At 42.7% G+C, this 13,165-nt stretch overlaps 1 protein-coding gene across 3 annotated transcripts in view; it reads left to right on the top strand.

Annotated features, from left to right (window-relative positions):
• The window catches only part of LpR1 (Lipophorin receptor 1), an 838,382-nt gene that overhangs the window by 325,051 nt on the left and 500,166 nt on the right, over positions 1 to 13,165 (top strand). The gene's annotated exons all lie outside the window — the stretch shown is intronic.

Genomic DNA, 13,165 nt, shown 5'->3' on the forward strand with positions numbered 1-13,165 from the left:
TAACTGGGACTGAAAAGAGAAGGAAGGAAATACCTGTACGAGATAGAAATGGTAATTTGATGACCAAAGATTTGGATATAAAAGGAAGGTGGAAAGAGCACTTTGAATCTGTTCTAAATAGACCAATCCCAGCTGAAGAGGACATTTTGCCAGCCGAGAGAGATTTGCAGATAGAAACAGGGGATATAACTTTGGAAGAGGTAGCAAAATCTATAAAGGAGTTTAAGAATTTTAAGGCCCCAGGAGAGGATGGAATAATCCCTGGAATGCTTAAGGTGGAAAATGACGAGTTGATGAATGCGCTTTTGAAACTTTTTAATGTGGCTTGGGATAATGGTGGAATTCCAGAAGAGTGGAAAAATGGAGTGATTATCTATCTCTATCTATTGCCAGACGCCATAATCCCGTATGGGGTGGCCATTTTACTCTGAGTTATTTGTTTTACAGGGAGGGGCACTAACCCTCCACCAACCTACTTGACACGTAGGGAGCACCTATGGTTTGGTTGTATGGTTACCACCCAGCGTTGTAAATGGTTTCTTGGCTTACAGGAAACCATTTGGCTTGTCACCCAATGTAAAGCCACCTGTAAAGGAAAGAAAAGCATTAAGTAGTGACAGGGAAGATGGGAGAAATAGGAAGAGAGTAGGGCAGGCACAGAAAAAGAATGATAAAGGCTAAGGAAGAAGTAGGCAGTATTACATCAAGTGAGTGGATAATGGTCGCCACCACCTAAAAATACCGAAAAAAGGGAGATTTAAGTGTGTGTGGCAATTGGAGGGGGATAACTTTGACACCTGTAGTTCCAAAAGTCTTTTCCTAAAGCTTGTTGAACAGAATAGAGCCAGTAATTGATAAAATTTTAAGAGAAGAACAAGCGGGATTTAGAAAGTGTCGAGGTTGTAATGATCAGATTTTTATTGTAAGGCATCTAATGCAACAAGCTAATGAGATGAAAATGCCACTTAGTATGTGTTTTGTGGATTTTGAAAAGGCGTTTGATAGTGTTTCACGTGGAGCTATGTTGAAAATTATGAGATTCTATGGTATACCAGAAAAGTTTGTAAATATTACTAGAAGCCTGCATGAAGGTACTTTTTGTAAGGTAATGGTGGGTGGTTCTTTGAGTGATCCATTTCAGGTTAGGTTTTGAGTGATTCAAGGAGGAGTTCTTTCGCCATTGTTGTTTGTTTTGGTCATGGATTATGTTATGAAAAAGGTTGTAAGAACAGGTGCAGGAATTAACTGGAAAGAAAATAAGAAGCTGATGGATTTGGACTATTCTGATGATATTGTACTGATTTGCGGAAGTATTTAAGAGATGCAGAGGGTGCTTGATTGTCTGGTGGAGGAAGGAGAAAAAGTGGGATTGGTAATAAATTGTGGAAAGACTGAAATTATTAATATGAACGTGGAGAACCAGATCGATTGTGTAATTGGGAATAATGTGGTGAAGAATGTAGAAAACTTTAAATATCAGGGAACGATTGTATCATCTAATGAATCATTAAGCAATGAAATTGAGGAGAGGATTAGACTGACTTGGCGAGCTGTTGGAATGTTGAAATCTGTTTGGAATAATAATATGCTTTCGGTACATACTAAAGTGAAAATTTACAAGTCCATGGTTAGACCAATTTTAATTACGGGCATGAGTCATGGTCAGTACAATTGCAACAGATCAGAAAGTATTAGGAATTGAGAATAAAATACTGAGAAGGATTCTTGGGGTAAAGTGGCAAGACAGAGGTACAAATGCAAGAGTAAGGGATATTACAAGAATGGAACCAGTTAATGAATATGTGAGACTGTCTTGCTGGAAGTGGCTGGTGCACATACAGAAAAGAAGGTGGTTTAATACAGGATGTGCCAGAGTGGACTGCTAGAGGAAGAAGAGGTAGAGGTAGGCCGAGGGAAACCTGGTTGAGGACAATGAAAAAAGAAGCAGGAGAGGAGTGTTGGTGGGACCTGAAGGAGATGGCAAGAGACAGATATTGGTGGAGAGAGTTCATTGAGGCCCTATGCATCCCGTGGGGTGCCACAGGAAATTATATATATATATATATATATATATATATATATTAAAATCCACCGCAGGACCGGCCTATCCCTACCGAAGCAGGCATGATACAGCCAATGTATACCCAGTGGCTTAGTCTGTCTGGTAGAGACTGTGTGTAGGGTGAGAAGTGCTTGTAAGTGTGATTGTAGAGTTGTAGTGGCTTTGGATGTGTATGTAGTCTGTGAACCCAGTATAATCGGCCCGCCTTAACCCATCACGTCCCGAGGTTCTCCGCACCTCCGACATCCCCCAGTCCCGAGGTATTTTCGAAAAAAAAAAAAAAATGGCCAAAACCTTCGCTTTTGGTGAGAAATATCGAAAATTCATAGAGAAATCGCTCACCTGAGGTTTAAAATACCCAATCCAGGTAGGAGTTCCTCCTTACCTGACTGGGTTTTCTAACATGCTGGCACCAAAGAAAACGAGTTCTATTGGAGGGTAACTATTTTATCCACTCATAAACAGTATTTATTTATTTGGTACGAATGTATATGTAGTATGAGAGTATATTGGTTTTCAAGCAGTAATAAAGGCATTATAAGCATTGTTTCACTCACTAACTAATCACCATACCTGACCTTTTTTTGCCACATTACCTGATCATTATTTCTGGCTGTTTCTTCTTCTAATGCTATGTAAACATTGTCTTCCACATTGTCATCGACTGGGGAATCACTCTGGCCCTGAATATCTTTACTAGCCAGGTCACTGGTAACAGGTGAATTGCCGAGACAATGGCATGAGGGGGGGAGGGGGGAGGTTATGCGGTGTAAGGCATTGTCCCTGCTTGGCATCTTGTAGAGGAATAGAGGAAGATGTCCCGTGTATACATACGAAAAATCACGCGCGAAAATTGAAAATTGTGCAAATTAGGGACCTTGCAATTGCACGACGTACCGGTACGTCGCCGGGACTGGCAAATGCAAATCGTTGCAATGTACCCATACATCGACGGGACGGGGCGGGTTAAGCCGTTTGGGTGCAGGCATACTAGTATGCGACACTGGTTCAACCACAGCACCCCTTGTGTCCGCCAAAGTAGCAAGTGGCTTGGTGAACGCTTCCCAAAGTTTTTACAACTCTGGTGGGAGGCGAACCCGCACTCACCAGCATGCAAAACGCACACTCTACCACTGCACCAGAGAATATATATATATATATATATATATATATATATATATATATATATATATAATATATATATATATATATATATATATATATATACATATATATATATATATATATATATATATATATATATATATACATATACATATATATATATATATATGAGGCGTCTAGAGCCAAAGGGGCATCCCCACCAATATACTGGTTTTGAGTTAGGTAGGGGAGACAACAGGCTTAACCCTCTTCTCAGTGACAGCACTGGTTGCCATACAAGATTCGGCCTTCTGGACAGTGGTAGAGGGGCTCAAAGTCACGTGGGTTTGTCCATGCTGCCGGGCGAACAAATCAGAGCAGGCAAGCATCTAAGCCACACAGCCCAAACCAATCAGCATTCTCACTCTCTGCCACTCCCCCAGAGCAGCCAATCAGCAAGCGTGTGGCCCACCCGGTGTGCTGGTGAGACTTCCCTCCCGTATTAACTGAGGTGTCTAATTATTACGTATTGGATTTTTACTCCATTTATCGTAGATTATTGGTGACAAGATGAGCTGTTGTTATTGGGGTTGAAGGGGGGGTGACAAGATGAGTTCATCACATAGTTACAGTGAGGAGGTGGTGCCTATAACCTCTCGTAAGTGTCCGAAGTGTGTGGAGAAGTGGAAAAAGGTAGAAAGGAAGAGGAAAAGAGAGTGGTGAGGGGAGACAGCGGGAGGGGCGTGGCACCGAGGAGGCAGAGTTGGATGTCGATCTCCTAGATGACGACCCCACCATTTAACCCCCCACTACCCCTTCTCAATTTACTTAAGCACTACACTACTTTTTTTTTTTTTTTTTAGTGTTATTATTTCAATCTATTATGGTAGAGGAAAAATAATAACTGCATTGATTTCAGATTTAGTTGTCAAAAACGTGAAATTACAGTAATAATTATTCGTTTATTAATATTAAGTGAACTGGAATCTTCAGTTAATCAAGTTTTGTACATTAATACATTCGTTGATGTTTTTTCTGCTATGTTTTTAAATCCCTACAATATGTTATTATGCCCATTTATAAATTGGGGGTTTGGTTTACTGCATATTTTGTGGTTACGGTTATTACTGTTTTGTTTTTTTGGCTGTACATGTAGAGCATAGGCGCTGATGATCATTTTGATGTATAAAAGGTCTGTTTATTGCCTTCTGGTTATGACGTTGCCATAAACACAACTTTAAAGCGTCATAACTCAAAAGTACATTTTGGCGCCGATGCCCCTTTGGTTCTAGACGCCTCATATATATATATATATATATATATATATATATATATATATATATTAGATTTGCCAGTGTTTAAAGAAGCTGGTAGATTTGCCAGTGTTTAACCCATTGGCTCCCAGATTTCCTGTGTGAGGGATTTTGGTGGAAGGGTGCTAGGCGTCCCGCCCTCCACCTGTTGGCTCATAATCGCGAAGCTCATAGGTCCCTACCGCTGGGTTCCCTTCTTTATTAAAATTTGAAAATTTCCAGTTCCGCCTTATATTGAGGACACTGGGTGAGGATACTGGGTGCCAATGGGATATATATATATATATATATTAGGTCCGACTCTGGACATAGGCTTCGCAGCCCATTCTCAATGGCCAGTTCTCTTCCTTCATACTTTGCTCCTCGACATGTCACCACTTCGGCACTGCCACCCACCAACCATTTTGAATAGATACTTGGGCTGTCTCATATAGGGTTGGTGTATCGGTATTAGCGGGGTGTATTTTTACGACAGGTCGGCAGGTCGTCTAGTAGCTCAGTAAAGTCCGATTTAACGAAATTCAAATCCTTAAACTGTTCCCTTCCCCAGCTGGGACTCAAACCTGGGTCCATTAGGGCTGAAGGCCATCCCTCTGCCGACTCGGCCACCGCCCAATAAAGAGTTCTAACTAAGGGAGGGTTTAGTGTGACAGTATTAAAACTTCAATTCCTGTGACTGACTCGGTTGCATCAGTTCATCTGTTATGTGGAACAGAATAAAGGAATTGTCCCAAGACAGTATAAACATTCATGCACCTCTGACTCGTTCTTCGTTTGAATAAAGGCATTAGCAGGAATAGGAAACTCGAGTTGTCCCCACGGTTGCAGGATTAACGATAACACGTAATATTCAGGCCACTGTATCTCACTCAGCTAAATAAATTCGTCTGGCATTAGCGCGCATAGTTTTATAGTCGTTCATTTGTGATAAGAGTTTCATAATAGTTCGTTTGTAATCAGTTTCAACGTTTGTGATTGTTATCTTCATTCATCTGTCACGTGTGTTTCTCTTTATTAGTATATATTTAATTTTCCCAGAAGACAGCAGAAATGAAATCATAATTTGAAAGAGAATCGATGGTTATGCTGGAGAAAGTAAATAGAATGTCGGTCGGATAGGAATAATCATTGCTTACACGTATTTTGTACTGCGACAGAGCCTTAACGTTGTTTCGAGCATGTATTACACCTCGTCAGGAAAACTGAAAATTTAGTTGATACACATTGAGCACTTCACTAGGTTGGCGTGTTTGTGTAGTTTATTACTGCTGCTACCTGATTTCCCCCCCCCAGCTTTGTAGAGCCCACCAACAGTAAAGTGTGTGTGTGTGTGTGTGTGTGTGTGTGTGTGTCCGACTCTGGGCATAGGCTTCACAGCCTGCTATCAAGGCCCAGCAGTCCTCCAACATACCATGCACCTCTACATGTCACCACTTCGGCGCTAACACCCACCGTCCATATTGAATACATGCTAGGGCTGTCTCATACAGGACTGGTGTATTGGTATTAGCGAGGGTATTTTTACGACATGTCGGCGGGGCTTCTGGTAGATCAGTAAAGCCTGATTTAATGTAATTCAAATCCTTAAACTGTTCCCTGCCCCTGCGGGGATTTGAACCTGGGTCCCTTGGGACTGTAGCCCACCTCTCTACCGATTGAGTTTGATGAAGACTGTGATTATCCTCTGTAGTTCTAGCCTAATTGTCTCTCCCAGTTTGCATAAAAGTCGCCTGGAGCAATCGAGAATGAAACTAAGCTTACGTGCTCTGGCTGCAGGGGTTTAAGAGAGACTAAAACTTTGCACAGGCGTTCTTACATTAAATTAGATATAAACCTTACAAGTATTTTGACTAAAAAAGTGTAGATGCAGACTATAGTGCAGAAATTTACAGATGTGCACAATATTCCAGTATTTATTAATAATATCTAAAATACGTGATAATCATTGAATGTATCAGACGCGTCTGTATTGTTAACTACACTATAATGTGCAGTGCAGGCTGATCACATCAAACTGCTACAGGCAATAATAATAATGATAATAATAATAATGTTTTGTTTCTCAAAAGCACCACTTCTTCCTTAGTAATCCACTAGCGCTCGGAACGCGTTGCACCTGTACAGTTACAAGAATTTTGACATCACTCTTATACAAAGCAAAATATTCCATAAATGACGGTAGAATAATGGGAAATTGCATCTTCACTCACTCATCTTGAATGATCGGCCTTGCAGGGGTTATTTACAGGGAGGAAGCTGGTAAATGGTGTACAAGTGGTTGCTTACAAGACTTTAACTATACTCGGACATGACCCTCCAGAACTTCCGCCTGCCTCTTTCCATGAACACGGCCTCACTTCCAGCTCTTACCGTGGATATATCCCCGGAGTATACCATACTGCTTTACTGCTTCCTGAACCAACTGTGATGTAACTCTTGCCAGTGCGACATGAAACAGTTCTCACCTATCCTCACTAAATTTTTCGTTATTTTGTATTTCAGAATAGCCTAACCTAGCCTACAGTCAGACCTTGTTATAGCAGTTAATTATCACCTCTCTCTTGACAGCGTAACACGGTAACCTTAACTGACCTAGCTAGTGTGCCGTTATCATAACCGATATTCCACACCCTTCCAAACAGTCCAGCTGAACCTAACCGCATGATAACGTAATTGTCATACATATTCACACTTTCTAGCATAACCTGATAACATTGCAATTATCCAAACAGTTGTTGTTGTCCAGGCTCATCTGGACATGAGCCCAGTGGGTTGCATCTTAAGGTGAAGAGTCCATCATCCACCTGTCGAGGAAAGGGGAAAAAGGTGAGGTATGATTGTATACCCGGGAAGTGGAGCGGCCCAGTTAAAATGGTGCCACCGCATGAAGGCGTCCCTCCCCAGCACCATCCAAGAAGTGTAATTTAATCTGACATAACCCACCCGGACCGAAACTGGCCCCACTTTTCTTACGTCGCTGCAGACGTTTTCGCCCAACATGCACTTGTGGTGAAAGGATTGAGGGGTGAAGCAGAAGGGAGATAGTAGGGGAAACAAAGGAAGGATAGGAGAGAGAAACGAAGGAAAAGAGGAGGAAAGAAAGGAAGGCAAGGAGGGAGAAAAAACAAGGAATAGGAGGGATAAACAAAGAAAAGGTAGGAGGGAGAAACAAAGGAAGGTATACGAGGGAAACAGATGATGGACAGGAAAGAATAAGGAAGGATGGGGATGAAAAAAAGGACAGGAGTGAAATCGAAGGATAGGAGGGAAAAACAAAGGAATGGATAGGAGGGAAAAACAAAGGAATGGATAGGAGGGAAAAACAAAGGATGGATAGGAGGGAAAACAAAGGAGGGATTTAAGCGAAAACAAAGGAAGGATAGGAGAGAAAAAAAAATGAATTGGTGGGATAAACAAAGAAAGGATATGAGGGAGAAACAAAAAAAAGGGTAAGAGGGAAAAACAAAGGATGGATATGAGTGAAAACAAAGGAAGGATAGGAGTAAGAAGCAAAAGTAAAGGAAGGCTGGAAGGGAGAAACAAAAGAGGAATAGAACGGAAAAGCCAAAGAGGGCCTGAAGAGAAAAACAAAAGTGAGATATAAGGGAAAAAACCAAGGAAGCCCTAGAGAAGGTTTAAGATCAACTCTTGTCGACTGTACGAAGGTCATTAAAGCAGATAGTTAAGTCCTAATCTTCCCTTAGACTACGAAACACAACCGTCGAATTTACAGTTCAAATCCTTATTTCAGTTTTGGATACGAAGAGGCAGGGATAAAGAAAACCTCGCCCAAAAGGTTTCGTGACAGGGCAGGGGGAGGGGACAGAGAAAGGATGGTGGGACGGAATGGAGGTTAGGCAGAGGAGTGAGAGAGGGGATTGGGGTGTACAGGGTGAGGGAGGGTATGGTCGTCGCTGTGGGATGATAAAGGTTCGTGATATAGGCGACGCTGTAGCCACCAAGTAACGACCTGTATTTATGTAGTTTTTGTTGTACTGGTGATGTGTTGGACGAGGCCCAGCTGAATATTTATTTCCACATGGTTACTGTGTGTGTGTGTGTGTGTGTGTGTGTGTGTGTGTGTGAGAGAGAGAGAGAGAGAGAGAGAGAGAGAGCACTTGCTAAACTCTGTCATCAGCAACCCATTTCTTCTGTATAATGATACCCTTCTTATTTTTAGCTATGGGAGCATCTGTAGGGGCGGCCCCGTCCGTCTGCCTCTCACTAATGATTGTTGGAAGCCAGATGTTTCACACCTATAGACTCTGTTGACTTTAATAACGCCCCATCACACCACACAGCACACCATACCTTTTCATACCACACTACGCCCTGCACAATCACTCTCCCACATTATACCAAGAGCACTAATCCAAAGGCCCTGTAGCTTCTGCATTTAGTACTGTGTTCTTGTATTTTACGGTACATTCATGCTTTCGTCAGATGCTTTCCTTCTTCTTAGGGTGACACATTTCGTAGTGAAAGATCGGGAATGTCTTCATTACCCTCTTTATGACGCATTTTCTTCTCTAATCATAGTCATCCGACGGTTTTATTCAACTTAGGGGGACCTCGTAGAGGGAGTTAAAAATGTAACGGAGTAAGAGGAAGTCAGCTAAGAAGGAAGTAAGAGCAAGGTGAAGTGAGAGGAAAGGAAATCAAGAGGAAAGAAGTGAGAGGAAGAGGGAGTGAGAAGAGGAAGCGAGAGAAAGGGGAAGGGGAGTGAGAGCAAAGCGAAGGGGGAGTGAAGGAGAGGGAAATAGAGAGTGAGGGAGAGAAGGGGGTGAGGGAGAGGGAAAGGGAAGTGAGGAAGAAGGGGAAGAGGAGTGAGGAAGAAGGGGAGGGGAAGGGAGAGTGAGGGAGAGGGAAAAGGGGAGTGAGGGAGAGGGGAAAGGGAGGTTAGGGAGAGGGAAAGGGGGAGTGATGGAGAGGTGAAAGGGAGTGAGGGAGAGGGGAAAGGTGAGGGGGGCTGAGGGAGAGGGAAGGGAGGGTGAGGAAAGGAGGAGTTAGGGAGAGGGGAATGGGGGAGTGAGGGAGAGGAAGAGAGGGGAAGGTGAGGGAGAGGGGAGAGGTGGAGGAAAGGGGAGGAGGAGTGAGGGAGAGGGGAAAGGGAGGTTGGAGAAAGGGGAGGAGGCATGAGGGAAGGGGAAGGGGAAGTGAGAAAATGAGGAAGTGGAGGTAAAGGAAAGGGAAGGGAAAATGAGAGTAAGAAGTTCAGGGCGAAGAAGTATGAAGAGAAAGTGACAAGGAAAGTAATGGAGAAAAAATGAAAACATTAATTAAAGTAAGTGAAAGGGACTTAATGGAAAGAAAAATTAAGAGAAACAAAAGTGATCGAAAAGATGCGTAATAATAAGAAAAATATAATTAAGGGTCAGATCAGTGAAAAAGGAAGACAAGATGGTGTGGGGAAAGGAAATTTAAGGGAAAACGGAGAAAATGTAGAGGTGAAGGGCGAAAAGTGGAAGGGGAAGAAAGAAAGAGCAGGAAGAGAAAGTTTTAAAAAGAAAGAAATGGCACTGGGGAGGAAAGTAATATAAGTGAAGGAGAAGACACAAAGGGAACAAAAGTTAAAGGAAGAGTAAAGACAGGATGGTAAGAAGAAAAAAAGGAAGAGTTAAAGAAAAGTTTCAATTGAAAGGCAAATATAACGTAAAGAAAAATAAAAAGAACAAGGAATTTAGGGAAGGGGGAAAAGTCAGTAAGAATGGGAAGAGAGGAGTTTTGGAGAAAAATCAGGGGAAAGGGAAGAGAAGGGATTGGGTAGGAATAATGTATGAGAATCAGCGAGAAAGGAAAAATAAAAGTAAGGGAAGTGGAAGAAAAAAAAAATAAAAGAGAACTGGGAGTTAAGGGGGAGAGAAAAAAAGACGTCAGGGAAGGAAAAGTAAGTGACGGGGAAGAAAAAGAAAGGGCTTTGAAAGAAGCAAAGAATGAAAGGATAAGGATAGGGGAGAAAGTCGACGTGGGAAAGGAAGAACGTTGGGGAAGATGAAATTAAAGGAAAAGGAAGAAACAAGCAGAAAAACTAGAAAGCACTCAAAGAGTTCATACCTCCGCGGACGCAAATAAAATTTAGGATTCACCCTTGTAATTTCTTTCCTACAACACGACTGCTTTTAAGGTCGTACATATTTAATTCTACAGCCGTAGTCTGCTCGGTTACACAGTATCAAGCAGAGCATACCTCCGTCAACGCAAAGAGAAAAAAAAAAAAATCCTGTCCCCTGATCCGGATCCACCTCAAAATCAAATTAACTCTGCCATGACCCAGTGCCCACCTATCCACCAATTTCATTTACATCCGATGACATTTTGAGATCTTGTACACAGACAGTCAGACACGGGTGAATACATAATGTTTATTCAGTTTATTGCTGGAAGTAACAAACTTTTTGGAAGGGGAAGAAACGATGTTGGGTAAAAATGAAAGGGAAGAGGAAGATAGGAATAAGCGAAAAGGATGACAAACGGGCAAGATAGATAATGGCAAGGGCGGGAAGAAAATGTAAGGGAGGTGAAGAAAAGGAAAGGGGAAAAAAGTTAAAGATAAGCGTGAAGAAAGGACGTTGGAGAAGGAAAATGGTAAGGCAAGGAAGAAAAGATAAGGAATAGGGTAGCAAGGACGTTAAAGAAGGAAAAAACAAATGGAGGTCAAATAAGGGCCCGAGGGAAAGGGGAAAAGGGGAGGGGTTTAGGATGAGTGGTGGGGGTGGGAGGAAAGAGGGTGAGGGTGGGTGTGGGAGGAGGGTGTTGGCTATAGAGGGCCGAACGAGGAAAAGTTGTTAGAGGAGGATGAATAAATCTCCGGGAAGTAGGAAATAAATCGTGGAGGAAAACACGTCTGGAGAGAGAGAGAGAGAGAGAGAGAGAGAGAGAGTACACAACGTTAGGCCACACTGCACTACCTTACACATCACATCACATAGCACAACACATCATTCCACATTACAACACAACACATACAACACAACACAAAAAACACACCACACACACAACATAACACAACAAACACAACACACACACACACACACACACACACACACACACACACACACACACACACACAACATAACACACACACACACACACACACACACACACACACACACACACACACACACACACACACACAACAAAACACACACACACACACACACACACACACACACACACACACACACAGTGGTAACGCTCCCGCTTGTCAACTGGTGGACGGGAGTTCGCGCCTCACTCAGGTTGCGAAAAGTTTCACTGACGAAGTGGGTGGTTACTGTCCCCCTTGAGCAAGGGGATGGGTGTGTGCGTGTGTGAAGGTCACAGCCTTGCCCTTAGATCGGACTATATGAGCTCTCAGCTCCCTTCCGGGTGGGTAAAATCTGACGATCACGACCATCAAGTGATCCTGACCGACCCGGTGAATTACACACACCTACACGCGCGCGCGCCTGCATTCACCTCCACCCCCCCCCCACACACACACTGGCAGCAGGAGACGTATATTGCTTGTTGTGAGTGTTTCAACTTATTCAGGCAACTTTTGTCAGGTCGAGGCGCACGAGGCTACAAGTCGAACCTTAGGGGAGCAGGTGGTGGTGGAGAGAGAGAGAGAGAAGAATTGGAGGAGTAATGGAGAAGTGAAGGAGGAGAGGAAGGAGACTTTCAAAGGGCGTGTTAGTGGGAGGAGGAGGAAAAGAGACTTGAAAGGGAAGGATGCAGGTTAGGGGATTAGAAGGACTTGATGGGGGGAGTGGAGTGCACTGGAGGCGGGAGGAAATGGAGCGGGATGAATTGGGCGTAAGAGCTAGGGGAGGGGACAGAGAAGAGGAGTACAAAAGAGTACAAAGGAAAGCAAACGGCAGCAGACCTGTTGGTCCTTATGCGGCTGTTTGGTATAGGAAAGATTATTACAAACAAAGCTATTCTGGTAAAGGAATTAAACAGAAAAGAGCAACAACAGGTGAGCTACAAGCTGAGGTAGACATTCTGAGGAAGAAAATGAACGAAATGGGAAATACAGTAGTCCCTATGAAAGAGTTTTGAAGGCGTACAATAATGATAAAGACATAATTGGACAAGCAGGTAATATGATAGAGCAAAGCAGAGACATTGATGTGAAGATAACTCAAGCTTATCAAATGATGAGAAATTGCGTAGAGGAAGTACCCGGTACAGAATATATGGGCAGAAGTAGTCAAAACAAGTTAAGATCTAAAAACAAGGCTGAAGCAAAAGACGTGACAAGCGAAGTGAAAGACATCATAAGGAAGAACCCAAGGCTGATAAAGGAAACAGCTGGGATTAACAAATCTGTAGTCATCACTGGTAAAGATTAAGAAGATATAAGGAACTGAATCACCAGAGATAACAAGGAGATGGTAAATATAATGAACATATTGAAAGTGGTATCAGAGGAAATCTGTGAGAAAGATGTAGGGGAATGTAAGAGATTAGGATATATGAGAGAAACAAGTCAAGGCCTCTGAAAGTAACCTTCCAAAGTGAGAACATGTAGAAGAGGTACTGAAAAATGATAACAAACTTAAGGAATCAGAGGAGTACAAAGAAGTGTGGATAAAAAGGTGTCCAACTCAAGAAGAATGGAGATTACTAAAGGAAAAGAGGGAAAAGGCCCCCCTCCCCCCCAAAAAAAAAAAAAACGATGCAAGATCAGATGAAGAGAATT

This window comes from Coenobita brevimanus, chromosome 25, assembly GCF_032717465.1.
Source record: "Coenobita brevimanus isolate Jiangsu-jjx chromosome 25, ASM3271746v2, whole genome shotgun sequence".
Taxonomy (NCBI): Eukaryota; Metazoa; Arthropoda; class Malacostraca; order Decapoda; family Coenobitidae; genus Coenobita; species Coenobita brevimanus.